Genomic DNA, 17,718 nt, shown 5'->3' with positions numbered 1-17,718 from the left:
AGAATGATCTTGTTACTTTGGGCTGTCCAGTTCCTGTTAGGGATGTAACAATAACCGACATATCATGATATATCATAACATCATGGATCACCTCAAGTTTCTCTGATTAAATGAGTAGTTTTGGTGCAGCAATATCTTAAGAAAAAAAAAAAAAAAAACATAGCATGTAGTCTGTTTCAGTGCAGACTACATGAAGAAATAACAGTTCTAAGCACTTTCAAATCTTAGTTCTTTGGATTAAGACTTGTGTAGGCATTTTAACAGGAAAAGTTGTATATTCACAGTTTTGTTAACCTCCACACAATCATACCGAGAGATTTGGATATTGTTACATCCCTAGTTTCTATATGACCAACACCTGCTTTTTAACATAATTTTTTGTCCTATATAGTGACAATGAGGAAATGTATACCAGTTTAGACACTAGTGACCCAGATTCACTCGCGATTGTAGTTCACTTTTTAAATCATTAAGAGCTCAGGTTACACTCCCTTTAAGTCCAACCTTTCCGTGCCCCACTTTTCATCCCTGACGCACCATCTGCAAAAGAGCCTTCTATTATCATTCACATCAAAGCTCCCATCGAAAACACACTCTCCTAAACAGCCAATAACTGAATTAAATGGATGTTAACTAGAACACAGTGTGGGGTATCGCTCACTCAAAGAGATGACACCCTTTGAGGTCAATCCACTGGAGGGCCATTACCTGTAAACGCATTCAGAGGCAGGCACACACACACACAAAGATGACAACTTGTGACAAAAGTGAAACTAGGGCATTGCGTTTTGTTTGGTGCTTCCTAGTTAAACGGCTTTTTTTAGATTGGCTGTGTCTGACCCAAATGTGGTAGGTTTTCAGATGTCCCGCTCTCCAGACGCTTCTTCTGCTCCATGATGTTAGATAATTGTTTGTTTTAATTTATCAATGACAAAAAAAAATAAATAAAAAAATCTATCCAAAGAGCTCCATTCATTGCCCATCTACTGCAATACATCCACAACTCTGTCATGTCCGCTCCAGAAAGCACATCACCACCTGTCCTCAAATAACTCCACTGGCTCCTCGTACTATTGATACTCGGCAGCTAATGTCGTCAATATTCCTTGGGGGTGTGATGCCAACTGAAAGCACTACACTGTCTGAAGCTATGTTACTTCATCTGAGCTTTATTTTAGGGTGGAGATATTTCCATTTGTGAAAACCCGAACACCTTACCAGGTTTGGGAGGTGGGGCCTCATCATTGGGCTACAGTTGTCCCTCACTATAGTTCACCTTTCGCAGATTTTATTTTTGTGTGTGAATTTTTCTTTTTTTTTTTTTTTTACACATGGGTGGGTCAGGACTAAACCAGGTCTAAACCACAACTAACCTTGGACTTAAAAGAGAGAACACCAAGCAGTTTGTCCGCAAAGTGCAATCGGGCAATTGCAGCGTTTACCTCCGTGAGGTGCGGAGCTGGGGGTCTCCAAAAATGGACCCGTACAGGACTCTGCGCTGTTGGGCTCCATTACGAAATAAATTAATCTTGGGTTCATTACATAAAGAAGAGGAAAATAACAAAAGGACAACAGCAGCAATAAGGTTTAAGAAGGAAGAAAAAAGGGTTGCACCTGTCCTGTCTGAGAAAAGTGTATAAAGTGTGTGGTGAGAGGTTTCACAGACTTAAAACAGATAGAATAATTGTAAAATATAAAGCTGTCTACTTCATGGATTTCACCTATCGCGGGGTATTTATAGACCATAACCTCTGCGATAAACAAGTGACCACTGTACTCTCACTTCACAACCTGTGCACATGGCCTCCCACTTGTCCTGACCGGGACGGAAAATGGAGAATTTATTTCTTGTGCAAGTCATTGTTAAATGCGCATTTGTACTTTGGTATGTTGCAGACTGACCGACTGTTTGTGTCTGCTCGCTCCTTCTGAGTCACAGAGAGCTAAGAGAGACACTCAGTGAACGGTAATGAAAACCCAGACATTCCCATCACTTAAAAAAAAAAAAAAAAAAAAACCCGGACGCCCAGGACAAGGCACAAAATATGGACATGTCCGGGGAAAAACGGATATTCGGTCACCCTACTTTATTTGAACACAGAAAGAGTTGAGTTAGCTGGAACTACAACAGCAAAGATGATTTGTGCTGTTAAACAAGTTCCTCTCATATATTTTTGTTGACAATGGAATGGAATAAATGTAAGGTAGATGTGTTTAATGTCATACTTGCCACGTTTACATGAGAGATGTAATTCCGATGTTTATTCGGAATTTAACTTATTCGGAATTAAGATTAATTCTCAATTAAGTGGGTGGTTTATTCCGATTTTAAAGCCAAATTAATTTATTGGTTGGTTGTTCAGCGTATGCACGTTGGATTGCCTTTCTGATGCGATGATGCACTGCAAGATGGTGGCCAGGAGCAAACGTTGGTCTCGAAAAAGCTACAAATAATGAAAAGAATGGATGGCAGAAAACAAACTGTCTTCTTCCTCCCTTCTCCGACACTTTTCCCTTCTCCTCCTCAGCTGACAGAACTCTCGAGCTGCTGTTTTATTATCATTGGAACGACTGGGAACAAAGTTTGTATCATGTTTGTGTCCGTGGCGTAACGACAAACAGAGATGACAAAAATGCCGGTAGCAGCTGAAGTGTGTTTTCTTCCGGGAGATGAAAAGAACCCTTCCCGACCCCCAGACATTGAGTGCAATTAAATAAAGCCGATTTAACGTGTCCATGTAAACCTCAGTTCGGAATTCGGAAGCTTTATTTCAATCCACACTGAATTGGCCAGCCTCCCTAATGTAAAATCTTGCATCGACTGGCCACACCGGATGTAATGGATGGAGGCCATAACTCTCGGGCTCTTGAAGGACACTTGTGGAGATTGGTCCTAACTGATACACTGGACCACATGTTTAATTAGCTGTGTGTGTGTGGGAGGTGCAGACAGGAGGTCAAGCCATACCTGGTGATGTATGGGGCTGCCTTTGCCATTGAAACTGATAGTGCCACTACAGGTCCACGTCAATGATGCCAGAGGTCACCATCGTAAATCTTCGCTGCCACAGAACAAGAGAACTGAGGGATCTAAGAAGTACTAGTTCAATTCAAATAGAGCAATTGCAACTTAAATCTGAGGTTATCTGCAAATAATAACCCACTTGCCACGTTCCAAATAGAAGCTGTTCATGGGGGCATTTCCGGCTCCATTGACTCTTGCTCCAATTGACTTTACATTGGAAAATTGTCACCTCTCTCTCTGTAATTGCTGCTGTGAACCTCGTCATTTTGTTCTTAAAATATTTGTATTAAAAGCTCTACATAATCCTGGTGTTTTTATTTTGTTGTTTTGTCTGTAAATAAATTCCTATTCCGAAAAATACATGGTTCCAAATTCACTCCTATAACAGCATGCTGCGATGAGCTTCATTTGACTGGAGCTGAACTTTGTGGGTGACAGTCTCTGGCCTAAGCCAATAATAAACAATGTCTGAACTCCCAAACTGACTCAAACAAAGCTAACACTAAATCAAATCCAAAATGTTAGCCATCAAAAAAGACAAATGCTGGACTGGCCGTGGACCAAAATGACTTTTGATTAAAGCCGTGTCTAACCGTGAAAGAGGAAGTTGGTATTTAAACATGACATTAAGGGGCACATGCAGAGTTTTAGAGCTGCATTTTCAGATGGTCTTGTATATTTTTTGTTTTGTTTTTTGTTTGTTTTCTTGTTTCACCATGTGCTGCTTTTACAATCTATGCTATGGGGATGCTATAAAGTTCAAATCCATTACTCTGGGTTTACAAAATCTTGGAGTACATTACATTCTACTTCTAGACAATAAACAGTCTACAGGATTCTGACTCTTCAGCTTGTATCATTTTTTTTCTTTTCCTTTTGCTCAGTTAAAAACACAGTGTGTACTCAAAGACTTGGCTTGAGTATTATTACAAGAGTCAGTGCCGACGGAAAAGGTTTTGCACTACGCTGCTTGTATTCATGGCAATTTCATTGTGTTGTATGGCATGTTTCACAGTATAGCACTACATGGGAGGCCTTAAATTGCCAATCTCTACAGAACTAAAGGTAAAAGGTAGAAGTTAACTTAAAAACTGCTATTACATGACATCACAAGGTGGAACAGAGCAATTCGAGCTTTGGTGATGTAGACAGACTCATGAGCGAATGAAACAAAACACAACTCCAGGTATGTTTTTGAGGAGGTAACGAGATTATAACATGGTTTATGCTCACAAGAGTCAATCTACTGCACCTACACATACAGCTGCTCTGGGCCTGTCCCTGGGTTAGACTCACACACACACCACTTTCATACTAGGCAATGCACCAAGCAACACCAGCAGACTCGCCACTTCAGTGCTTAGTATTCCCAGTGATTTACCATTCCCAGTACAAACCAGGCCCAACTCTGCTCAGCTTTCAACATCAAACAAGATCAAACTTTGTCAAAGTGGTAGCTATGATCAAATAATACAAAATGTACAAGATCCCTGGACTACTGGTCAAAGTTTGGACTCATTCAGTGTTTTCCTTTATTTTTCTATATGCTGACTACTACATTTGATATACATACAGAAGACTTTAAATATATGAAGTAAGATGTATGGAATTAGCCAGGCTGGTGCCACCAAGTGCCTGCGCTCAATTTCATTTCTCTCCAGTGACTAGTTCAGGAATCTGAATACTGTACACTAGATGGTTTGCAAGAAACCTGGAAGTTGTAGACCGTGCACGAGCCAATCAGCAAAGAGCTGAACCCACCTGAGTTGCGATAGCAGACTGCATACTCTATAATCCTCCTTTGGACTTCCTTTGTCAAATACAAACTTTGCATTTTTTATTGCACCTTTAATTACAAGTTCATCTCACAGAAACGACAATGATCACTGACAGACATGTTCACTCTCTGCTTTGTTTGCTGTTGTGCTGGTGACTTGGACACCTCTAAGCGTCACGATCAAATAGCAGTGATTGGTTAAATTTTTAACCTACTGACCTACTGTCAAACGAACAAATTCTAATGCTCAAACGGTTTCCATAAAGTGAAACCAGCTGATGAATCAGGCTAGTATGGAATTATGCAACAAAGGGAAATACAAGTTAATGACTCTACTACATAAAAAAAATAAAAATAATAATCTTTTCAAATAATCAGGTAAAACTGAACATGTTTACACTGTAGGAACACATCTGTAAAATCCAATATCATCCCAAGCCTCAATAAATAAAATAAGCAATAAAAAATAAAAAAATAAAAAACACTGCCATTAGTTCACTTTGCCTTGGGCTGAAAAATGAATCGTACAGGTATTTTTCCTGTGGCATAGAGTTCAATCCCCAGGATGCAGTATTTATCTGTCCAGACAGTGGCCCCCATCAGAGGTACAAATCTATGTTGTACCTCTAATGTGTTTTGGTGCACACTGTATAATTGCTTAAATGCCCGGCAGGCTCTAGATGAGGACCATGGTGCAGGCTCAGATAATGTTTATTTAGATCAAAATGACAGCTGGTGATGGGCCCGGTGGTGGATATATGTATGTATGAATAAATACTAAAGAAGAAAAAAAAAAAAAGGTTTAAATTTTGTATTAATGGTGCACAGTGTAAATGCTTTTCTCCATGGAGATGCTATTCCTTTGATTGTCATGTTTCACAGAATGATATTAAACATTTATATCTACATGGAGACCAAACCAGAGCAAGTTACAGGTCAGATCTGTGGAGAGACGACCTCGCTCTCAGTCAGAATGCCTGTTTTTAAAGTATTTTTGAGCTATAAAACCACCTGTAATTAAATAAATGTAAGGTAGAGCTGTTACTGTCATACTGTGGAACATATTAGGTAGAGAAATGTTATGTAGTGCACCTTTAAGAATCACCATGGAGACCTGCAAGCCAAATTACAGGTTAGATTTGTGGAGAAGAATGGATTTTTTATTGTTTTTTTTTTTTTAGACATTTTAGACCGTTTGTTTATAAACATATATACTCTTTCAAATTCATATTGAGTCCAGTTTTTAACATATAGCCAATTTCACTTTCATTTATAGATCGGCCATTATAGTGCACTTAGTTGGTAATGTCGATAGTTACTGCAATTGCAAAGCCTGTTTATAAATCATCATATGGACCCGTATGTCCTTAAAGTATTCCAGCTTTTTCTGTAGTTACGAATGTGCGAGGTCGATATTAAAGATTAGAAAATGGCACTGCAACATTTTTCTTTCCACCCAAAAATCCATATTTGCTCTTAAAGTATGGGTGTTTCAAAACAGCAGGGGAACAAATTTGAAACCAAAAAAGAAAGTCCCAGGCGTGTACAAAATTTTAAAAGATATTACATTCAAAATAACCCTGAATATGATGTTATGCAACTGCTATTGTTACTCTTACAGTAAACAATTCCTTTTTAGACTTACAAATGTGAAAAAGAAAAAATAAAACAATACAACTAGCGGATTTCAAACTGTTTGCAATAGTCTAAAGTTATTCCTCAACTTATGCATTCTGACCACCCTAATTGCTCACCATGAAGAGTTTCTGGGCACTTTTCACCACTTTTAGAGACCAGAGGGGAGTAGTAAAGCTAACAACTAACATGCTGATAATCAATTTTTGATTATCAGACAATAAAATATTTTCTAATTGGATCCAGACAGCACAGAGCAGACTTGAAGAGCAGAGTTGCATATCAAATATATCTGTATTTACACACATTTTACTCAGATACACTGGGAAGATATCTGGGACACAGCCTTTACACTTTAACCAGTAATGATTGTAACATAACGTTTTGTCATTTGCTTACTGATACTTTGTAGTAGCATCATGCTTGGGGTGTTAGACATGTATATGTATTGGTGAAATGTCCATGGAGAAACCACGCACACATTGGCAAACACAGCCAAAAAAGTGTTAAGAATAAGAAAAATGGATTTAAGCAATACATTTTCTGGAACCTGTGATCATTATGAGGGATCATGGTCTAGTTTAGGTGTCTGATTTTCAGCAAAAATGTCAGAGTGAATAAGTGGGAAAAAAATTGAATAATATAAACTTGGCGTCTGAGGGACTTGTTTAAAGGGACAGAATTTTGGACATAGGATCTCATTTCCTACTGAGCCACAGTGTCGGGGACGTGTGGAGACACTTTTTAAAATATTCCATCCAGTTGTTGTATTTGCAGAAGTCACTGGTGCAAGGCTAGTGCATGTCAATGGCCATAGTTAGCCTGACACTAAAAACAGTCTTACCCTCTCCACAAAACACCCAAAGCAAAACAATTATGCCGCCAAACTGTCAATGTGAATCTCTGTGACTATAGAATAATTTTAGAAGTAAAACCAACCTTGCATTTGAAGGATTTCTGTCTGAGCAGCAGTGAGTTGTACTTCCTGATAGAAAGCTTGGTAGCGGCGGATTGATATATGAGAAAATAGTCCCTCAACATGCGACAATTCATGCGATGCAAGGTTACTTTTATTTCAAACATTATTCAATCAACACAAACATTTACATCGATAGTCTGGCGTGATAATAGATTTGCTTCGGGTGTTTTGTGGAGTGGGTAAGACTGTTTTTAGTGGCAGGCTAACTATGGCCATTGACATGCACTAGCCTAGCACCAGCGACCTTTGCAAAAGCAAGGACGGGAAGGACAATTTTAACATCTTCAACATCTTCAACACTCTGGCTCAATAGGAAATTTGATCCTATGTCCAAAATTCCGGACTGTCCCTTTAAAGTTTCACAAGCTTCAGACAGAGCAGTGCTTGCAGTTAGCGTCACAACCCCAGATAATGTTGACGACATCAGCTGCAAAGTATTAATCACTGATAGATCCAGTTTCACTCTACTACTTTCAAAATGACCACATAAATGAACAGCACCGCGAGGGCCTCTTAATGACACTTGTGAATCTTGTCCGTAGCAGCTGTTGGCACTACTCAAATAAACTGTGGTATAAGATATGAGTTAGAGTCCAGATGCTTTTGACTGCACGGGCTCTAAACATGTGGCCTGGAGTTTGTAGACGCTAATACTATTAACAGGAGGGGTCATTAGCCAAAGTGTTGAACCTGGACATCTGCTGTTGACTACTGGAAAAGTGGGTGAACTCTGCTCTTTGGGATTTCAAAGCGGATTTTTATTCACTGAGGAAGAGAAGCAATGGTGGAGTGGTTTTTATATTACTGTTATTAAGTGTAGTGAGGAAAATCAAAGGTCATATATTACGCAAAACTGACTCTTGTGAGCTTTGAGTCGTGCAACCTCATCAAAAACATACCTAGAGTTGTATTTTGTTTCATTCACACATGTTTGAACCTTTTAATATTAGTCTGTCTACGTCTCCAAAGCTCCAAATGCTCTTTCCCACATTGTGATGCCATGCTGTAGTTCAGGTGGTAGTTCAAGTTTCAAGTACAGCTACCTTTAACATTTTATTTAGTAAAGACAGGCAATTCCAGGGATGAAATGATCCAAATGACTCTTGTAAAGGTGTATGGAGTTAGAGGGAAAAACTCAGCTTGCAGGATTTCTGTGTTAAAAACGTGTGGATGAAATAAAACATAACTCCAGGTGTGTTTTTGATGAAGAAACAACATTATAACAATCAGAAAAAGCATAATATACGCTCTTTAATACATCACTTATTGTATCTTGGAGTAGACAAGATATTTTAGGCTTTATCCAAGAGTTACTAGAAGTCAAAATGTTGTGACCACTGCACACTCTTACCAACAGGGGGCGCCTATCAGTAATGACAGAATACATTAGCCCTGATCAGAGGAGTGCCCCTGATCCAGGCTGAGACCGGACCAGCTGTTTGTGCCTGGGGCCTGTCTTTGGTGTGTGCACTATCATCACAGGCTTTTGCATAGGAGCTGCTGACAGCGCACTTCCTGTGATGAGAAGGAGACTTTTTTTAGATTCTTTCATGAGTTTCTTATTATTTTTAAACCCAAGGTGACGTCCTCATTATAGTACAAACACGCCTGGAGTTTACAAATGATGTATATTGGAATCACAAGAAAGAATTGCTCTGTTTTGCAATGGTTAAAGGTCCTATATTATGACTCTTTAAGCTTGATCTGTGTTATAATGTTCCTCACCCAAAACATAACTGGAGTTGTGTTTTGTTTCATTCACACATGTTTAACACAAATCCTGCATATTTAGGCTGACGGAAAACACTCTGTTTCACCTTGTGATGTCATGTGGTAATACAGGAAGAGCTCCACTGTCTTTTTAAACTCATAAACACCTTCACTATCATCATTTGGATAACTTTTTGCTTTGAAAATGCAAGCAGACTAACAGAGGATTACTCAAACGTGTGAATGAAATAAAACACAACTCCTGGTAGATAACAGCATTCTGAAATTTCTTAAAGCTCATGAGAGTAAATTTTGCGTAATATAGGACCTGTAATACAATTTTTCCTAGGGGTAAATTATGCACAAAAACACTCTACCCAATAGCGACATCATTTGCAATGGTAAAAGTGAAGCTACCAGTCTTACAGTGAAAGGGAATCCACAGTTCATTGTGCGGTTATCTACCGACATTGTTAACATCCCAGGTACAAGGACTTACTGTGGTAAGAAGCAGCAGCATATTCAATTGTCAAATAGTGCTGACATTTGCATTATAAGTTCAGGCATCAAAGTTGCAATAGGGAACTTTTTCAGAAGGAGAGTCTGCTCCTTTATGGGTATGTTATTGCTCTGCCTGAAATGTTTCACAGTATGGAATTAACCTGCTTTATACTGGTTGGATTAAATTACAGGTGTTTTATTGCTCCTTTCCACAAATTTGACCTGTAAATTAGACTGATGTAACTTGTCTCCATGGCGATAGATCTGTTTAAAGTTGCATTGTGTAACTTTTTGGTTAGGGGTCTGTCACTTGCTTGTTTCCATGGAGATGTCATTGCTTTGTCCAGAATGTTCCACAGAATGAAATTAAACAGCTGTACGTTACATTTATTAAATTACAGGTGGTTTTTATAGCTCAGAAATACCAACAAAAAAAGACATTCTGATTGTGAGCGGGGTTGTCTCTCCACAGATCTGACCTATAACTTGGTTTGGTTTGGTCTCCATGAAGATAGAAAGGTTTACTGTCATACTGTGAAACATGACAAAGCAATATCATCTCCATGGAGGAACGGTTTGATGGACCCTCCACCAAAAAGTTACACAATGCACCTTTAACCACCAAACAGTGACGAGGAATCCACACAGATTTTATTTTTAAGCCATTTTGTTTCAACTTTGTGTCTTGTGTACACATGTTTACTTGAAAAAGCCAGTTTAAGCCATGCTAACAGTGCCTTCTGCACACTGCTAAACCAAGTGTACATTCTGGTGGATAATATAATTGATGAGGTCTGAAAGGCTGCTCCTGGCCGTGTGCTTGATGACCGGTCTCACATAGAAAGCTTTATATGGGATTATAGCTGCTTTTATAGGCTTGGCGTTATGGACGTCCTTGTGATAATGGCTACAATTGTTGATAATGATGGACTATAATGCCTAATGCTCTTTTGACGTATTCTCGCCCACATTATAAAACATTAGATGTAATGGACTGCCTTAGTTAGTTATAATATCCACAGATTTTTTACAGTTAACATACATGTAAAATCAATGTTGGGCATCAATAGATGACATAACGCTCCCTGTTCCAATTAAGCACTTCAGATAAACAAGAGATATTATGATATGAGGCGAGTTGAGTGCATGCCTTAAGAACACAAAGTAGTAGTGGTAGCAGTAGTAATAGTAGTAGTAGTAGCATATTAGTAGCAGTAGTAGTAGTAGCTGTAATAGTAGAAGTTGTTGCAGTAATAGTAGTAGTAATAGTTGTGGTAGTAGTGGTAACAGCAGCAGTAGTAGTAGTAGTAGTAGAAGACGTAGCAGTAGCATCAACTGTAATACAAGTAGTTAAGGTAGCAGTAGTAGTAGAAGTAGTAGTAATACTAGTAATAGCTGTGGCAGTAGTAGTAGTGGTAGGAGTATATTAGTAGCAGTAGTATAGTAGAAGTTGTTGCAGTAATTATAGCAGTAAAAGTTGCAGTAGTGGTGGTAGTAGTAGTAGTAGTAGTAGTAGTAGTAGTAGTAAATATAAAAACATTTTAAGTTGTGGTAGTAGAAGTAGAAGTAGTAGTAGTACTATACCAGTGGTAGTAGTAGCAGTTGTAGTAATAGTCATAATAGTAGTGCCAGTAAAAGTAGTAGTAGTAGTAGTAGTAGTAGTATACCAGTAGCAGTATTAACAGTTGTAGTAATAATAGTAGTAGTCATGGTAATAGTTGTGGTAGTAGTAGTAGTGGTGGTAGTGGTAGAAGTCGTAGTAGTATACTAGTTGCAGTAGTAGTAGTAGCAGTTGTAGTAATAGTTGTAGTAGTAGTAGTAGTAGTAACAGTTGTGGTAGTAGTAGCAGTATATAAGTAGCAGTAGTAGCAGTTCTAGTAACAGCAGTAGTCATGGTAATAGTTATTATTGTTGTTTTGGTATAGTGACATTTCCCTTTATCAAGTGTTTATCCTCCATTTTGTGACAGAGCGCAGTGCAGCCCGTGACCTCTCTGTGTAACCGAGTGGAAGTACTGCTGCTACTGCTACTCTTTGAATAAGGCCCATTAAGCTCACACATATCTGAAGTGCGCATTCTCCCTTTTTACCCCATGATGCCCGTGCACCACCACCTCCCTCCCCCCCCTTCACACCTCCTTCACAGACTGCACACTTTTCTTTTCCCCTCGGTGCATTTCCACAGCTTGTGTTCAGCTCATTTATGTCCCCCGTGATGAATGCGCCACACCTGGAACTTTAAAACGGACGGGGGCGCACAAACATTCGCTACACCGCCACTCCAAGACACACACGCCATTCTGCCTCCATCTGATTAATGCCTTTCGATACCGGCACTTTTTAAATTAATACTCATTGTAGTAATAACAGTAGTAATAATGGTGGTAGTGGTAGTTGAAGACGTAATGGTAGTAGTTGTAGTAATGGTAGTAGTAGTCGTAATAGTCATGGTAGTAGAAGTAATAGTTGTCGTAGAAGTAGTAGTAGTAGCAGTAGCATCAGTGGTAGTAGTTGAGTAGTAGTGGGAGTATTAGTAGTAACAATAGTCATAACGGTAGTAGTAGTAATAGTAGTAGTAGTAGTCATCGTCGTAAGTAGTGGTAGTAGATGCAGCAGTAGCATCAGTGGTAATAGTTGAGTAGTAGCGGAAGTAGTGGCAGTAATGGTAGTAGTAGTCGTAGTAGTAGTAATAGTCATGGTAGTAGTATTAATAGTCGTAGTTGAAGTAGTTGTCGGTGTGGTAGAAGTAGTAGATGTAGTAAATGTAGGAGTAGCAGCAGTAGTAGTAGTAGTAATAGTAGTAGATATAGCAGTAGCATCAGTGGTATAGTATATATAATAGTTGAGTAGTAGTGGGAGTATTAGTAGTAACAATAGTCGTAACAGTAGTAGTAGTAATAGCAGCAGCAGTAGTAGTAGAAGACGCAGTGGTAGTAGTGGCAGTAATGGTAGTAGTAGTTAATATTTGTCGTAGTAGTATTAATAGTCATATTTGGAGTAGTTGTCACTGTGGTAGAAGTAGTAGATGCAGTAAATGTAGGAGTAGCATCAGCAGTAATAGGTGATGGTGTTGGTAGTAGTAGTAGTAGTAGTAGTAGTAGCAGTAGTAGTAGTAGTAGTAGTAGTAGTAGTAGTAGTAGCAGTAGTAGTAGTAGTAGCAGTAGTAGTAGTAGTAGTAGTAGTAGTAGTAGTAGTAGTAGTAGTAGTAGTAGTAGTAGTAGTAGTAGCAGTAGTAGTAGTAGTAGCATAGTAGTAGTAGTAGTAGTAGTAGTAGTAGTAGTAGTAGCAGTAGTAGTAGTAGTAGCAGCAGTAGTAGTAGTAGCAGCAGTAGTAGTAGTAGTAGTAGTAGTAGTAGTAGTAGTAGTAGCAGTAGTAGTAGTAAGCAGAGTAAGTAGTAACAGACAGTAGTAGTAGTAGTAGCAGTAGTAGTACAGTAGTAGTACACATTGCTGGTACCTTACAGCCACAGAAAGAAACAGACATGAACCCACGAGGAGTTAAATTGAAGGTCCACTGTGTAACTTTTCTGGAGAGGGTCCACAACCTGTTTGTCTCCATGGAAATGTCAAAGATGCACTGCGTAACTTTTCAGGTGGGACATACATTCGTCAGAGACTGGCCTATTGGGGTCTCCATGGAGATTTATAAATTTAGTGGCATATTCTGGAACACTGCAGCATCTCCATGGACACAAACAGGTAACAGTGCACCTTTAACGCTTTTGTTTAAATTTTCCACTATATGGCGTTAAACTAATCTGTCTTGCATTTATTCAATTTCAAGTGTTATTTATTGTTAAAAAAAAGTTTATGGACATACTCTGGAACATTCTAGACACATCTCCATGGATACATGCTGATGATAGACTCTCCAGCACACAAGTTACGCAGTGCACCTTTAAGGAAAGAAGAGAAATCACAATGAAAGACCACTCCTTAGTGCGGGTGCATTATTGTGGATAAATTAGCTCTCTTAGCGCACAGTTAAAGGTTGCGACTTTTTTCATTGGCTGTATTGATTTCCCAATGGGGGATATCTGTATTGAGTAAAGTGTCACTTAAAATGATCCATGGAAGCGTCACAGGTCCCAGGTTCGCCCTATCACATTGTTATCCATTTGTTTTGCTGCTCGCACAAATATAAGTATTGACATTTGGGATGGAGCACCTTTCTGTGATTCATGAGAGAGTAGAGTTCATTGCGCGGTTATCTACGAACACTGTTAACATCCCAGGTGCAGGAGTTACTGTGGTAAAAAGTGGCATACCATATTTTACTGTCAAATAGTGCTGACTATAGACCGTATAAAGAAGTGGACTAAAGGAGTGTGACGTCACCATAGGCTGTATATATAAATGGACGTAGCTAAACTGCAAGCCGCTGCGTTCCAAGTAGGAAGTGTCTCCCCGCTCTCTGTAACTGCTGCTGTGAGTCTCATAATTCTGGTCGTAAAATGTCCGTATTAACCCGCTCTATATGATTCTGGTGTTTTTATTTCGCTAGCAGTTATAGGAGAGAATTCAGAGTACAGTCCCATATTAGGAAAAGGGATTTAGTTGCAGACAAAATTGTGAAATAAAAACACAAGGCTCATGTAGAGCAAAATGACAAAGCTCACAGCAGCAGTTACAGAGAGAGGGGCAACATTTTTTTTCAATATAAAACAAATTAAAGCTAGAGTTGATGGAGCCAGAAGTGCGCCTATGTTCATTTTCCTATTTGGATCAAATGAAACAGAAAACGTACATTAAAGTTCTTGTAGAGATGCAAATGCAAGGAACAGCAAAATAAATGTGGAAAAAAACAAAAATATATATTTTTTTTATAATAACAATAAAATAAAATTTTATTTAATAAATAAAATAAAAATAAAAATTATAGCTTCAGCAAAAAAAAGCCTTCATCAGATATTTTTTTCTTGCTTTGGACCACAATACCAGTAGCCAGGCTGGCGCCACCTAGTGCCTTTGCTCAATTTAATTTCTCTCCAGCGACTAGGTCAGGAATCAGAATACACTAGACGGTTCGCGAAAACCCCGGAAGTGTGAGTTCGGGCACCAGCCAATCAGCGAAGAGCCATATATTCTGTGTTGGCAACGATTCCCGAGATCGAGCATTTAAAGCCGGAATAAAGAGAATGTTTGGTGAATTTTATCAAGGGGAAAGACATTATTGCCCTTCTTCCTATGGGATTTAGGAAAAGCTTAATATAACACCTAGCCCCATTAGTGGCGCATTACATACGTCACGACCAAATAGCAGCGACTGGTTAAATTTTTTAAAAGTACCCGTCTACCGTCAAGTGAATGAATCCTAATGCTGCGGCTGATGAATCGGTGTACAATACCAGGGCTTGCAATTGAATTCTTACTTCAGGCATTAAAGTTTCATTATGTCCCTCTTCTGCAGGAGTGTCTGACACTCTAGATATTATTGCTTTGCCTGAAATGTTCCACAGTAGAGAATTAAACTGTTATATCATGCATTTATTCAATCCCAGGTGTTATTATTGCTCAGAAAAGCACACATTCACACTGTCAACAACTCCTCTCCACAGATCTGACCTGTAAGTTAGTCTGGAGTTACTTGGAAATATGTTTAACAGTGCCTCTGACAATCTCCAAAACACAGCGCCACACAGATATCGTGGGCGAAGTGTCTTACCCAAGGACACAACAACATGAAATGCAAGAAGCAAGTTGGTGGACTGACCTATATAACCAGTCTGATTAAGTAACTGCAAGAACCTCTGACCTAACTCCAGTTCAGAACCATCCTTTGAAATCGCCGTGTGTTTTTTATGTCTGGGTTTGAGTCTTTGAAGACCTGTGCTCCCAGACCTGGAACAGGCCTTTGACGCAACATGCACTCACACCCCCGAGCACTTTGAAGAGCGAAATCTGACAGAACCCAAACCAGGACTTGGCCAGATTACTACATCTCTGAGCCCCACTAAAAGGAAAGCTACCTCGAAATATATGTTTTTTCTGCTTTGTTGTGGACATCTAAAGCTGCAATATGTAACTTGCCTGTTGCTAACTGATTGTCTCCATGGAGATGTTATTGCTTTGCTTGGAAAGTTCCACAGTAAAGCATTAAACATAGCATTGCATGTGTTTTTTATTGCAACGGTAACGGTCTTACTTAAAAACAAGAATTCATACTGAGAGCGCAGTGCCTCTCTACAGAAGTCACCTGTAACTTGGGCTGGTTGCTCCATGGAGACACATAACTTTTATGTCATATTGTGGAACATTCCAGACAAAGCAATTACATCTCCAAGCAGGTGGTGGGCCATCGCACAAGGTGGAGCAGAGCAGTTAATGTCCCTTTAGGAAAATATGGTCATTGTGAGATTGTGTGTAGCTCCGTATTCAAGGGTTCCAAAATGATCAAAAATAAGTGATTAAAGGGACAGTCCGTAATTTTGGACACAGGACCTCATTTCCATGTTAGTCAGAGTGTTGGAGACGTGTGGAAACACTTCTTTAAATATTCCATCCAGTCCTTGTATTTGCAGAGGTCGCTGGTGCTAGACTAGTGCATGTCAATGGCCATAGTTAGCCAGCCACTAAAAACAGTCTTACCCACTCCACAAAACACCTGAAGCAAATCTATTATTACGCAAGACTGTCAATGTAAATGTTTGTGTTAATAGAATAATTTTAGAAGTAAACTCAACCTTGCATCTGAAGGATTTATGTCTGACCAGCAGCGAGTTGTGCGTCCTAATAGAAAACTTGGCAGCAGAGGGCTGATATATGAGAAAATAGTCCCTCAACAGGCGACAATTCACGCGATGTAAGTTTTATTTCAAACATAATTCTATCAATACAGACATTCACATCGACATTCTGGTGTAATAATAGTTTTGCTTCTGGTGCTTTGTGGAGTGAGTAAGTCTGTTTTTAGTGACAGGCTAACTGTGGCCATTGACTTGCACTAGCCTAGCACCAGCGACCTCTGCAAATACAAGAACTGGATAGAATATATATTTTTTTTAAATGTCACCGCACGTCTCCAACACTCTGGCTCACTAGGAAATTAGGTCCTATGTCCAAAATTCCAGACTGTCTGTTTAATAATTTACAACATTATAACATTATACTTTATCTTAAAGGTGCACCGTGCAACTTTATGGTGGGAGGGTCCGCAACCATGGAGACAGTGTCCTTTGCCTGGAATTTTTCACAGTATGATCTTAAGTTTATATATTTCCATGGAGACAAGCATCAAGCCAATTTACAGGTCTGATTTGTGGAAAGGTGGGCCCTCTTACTGTAGAATGCATAAAACACCTATAATTGAACACCTATAATCTATAAGCATGTTTAATGCCACACTGTGGGACATTCCAGAGACAAGCATTTTCTCTGGCATATCTCCATAGACACATCCAGGTGCTGGACTCCAGAAAAGTCATATTATGCACCTTTAAGACTGGGAAAATGTCATCAGAATGTGAAAACTACACGAGAACATAAAACTTTAAACCAAGGGACGGAGGGGGAAAATATATAGTTCTTTAGATTCCACAGCAACGAATGGCAAAGTTATTTTTTTCAGTGAACAGAATTTCAACAATTTTACACAGAGAAACGCCTTTCTTTGTTCGTTCCTAAAAACCTTCCCAGGACTTTTGCACAATAGAATATTTGAGTGATTCTATAGTGGCTCTATAGGGGGGCTCTTCATGTTTTATTCTGCGCACTTGTCTCCAGAATCTCCAGGGCTCTATTTCCAACCGCGTGCATGCTAGCTCGAGTCTGTTAAACTATAGCTCTTACATCATTTCATTCCAGCTGCCTTTGTGCGGTCTGGAAAATAAGAAACGTTTTATACAACAAGACATGTGGCGGACCAGAGCTTTTAAGCTGTCTGCCATCTATCATCAAGGGCTTTTGGGTTGATTGACGCCCCGTACCACACTGCACCTTTTATCGGAGATGATACCAGACAATGGAAGGGTAAAGATGTCGTAGATTAAAGACGAGAATTTCTTTAAACCGCCGAGCTTGTCAGTTTTAAATCACAAAATGGAGGAATTTTAGCACGGCGAGTCAGGGAGTTCAGATGCACACTGATTTGAATA

Source organism: Boleophthalmus pectinirostris, unplaced genomic scaffold (assembly GCF_026225935.1).
Source record: "Boleophthalmus pectinirostris isolate CB_2022bp ecotype Guang Dong unplaced genomic scaffold, ASM2622593v1 HiC_scaffold_11, whole genome shotgun sequence".
Classification (NCBI taxonomy): domain Eukaryota; kingdom Metazoa; phylum Chordata; class Actinopteri; order Gobiiformes; family Gobiidae; genus Boleophthalmus; species Boleophthalmus pectinirostris.
This window is presented reverse-complemented; position numbering follows the sequence as displayed.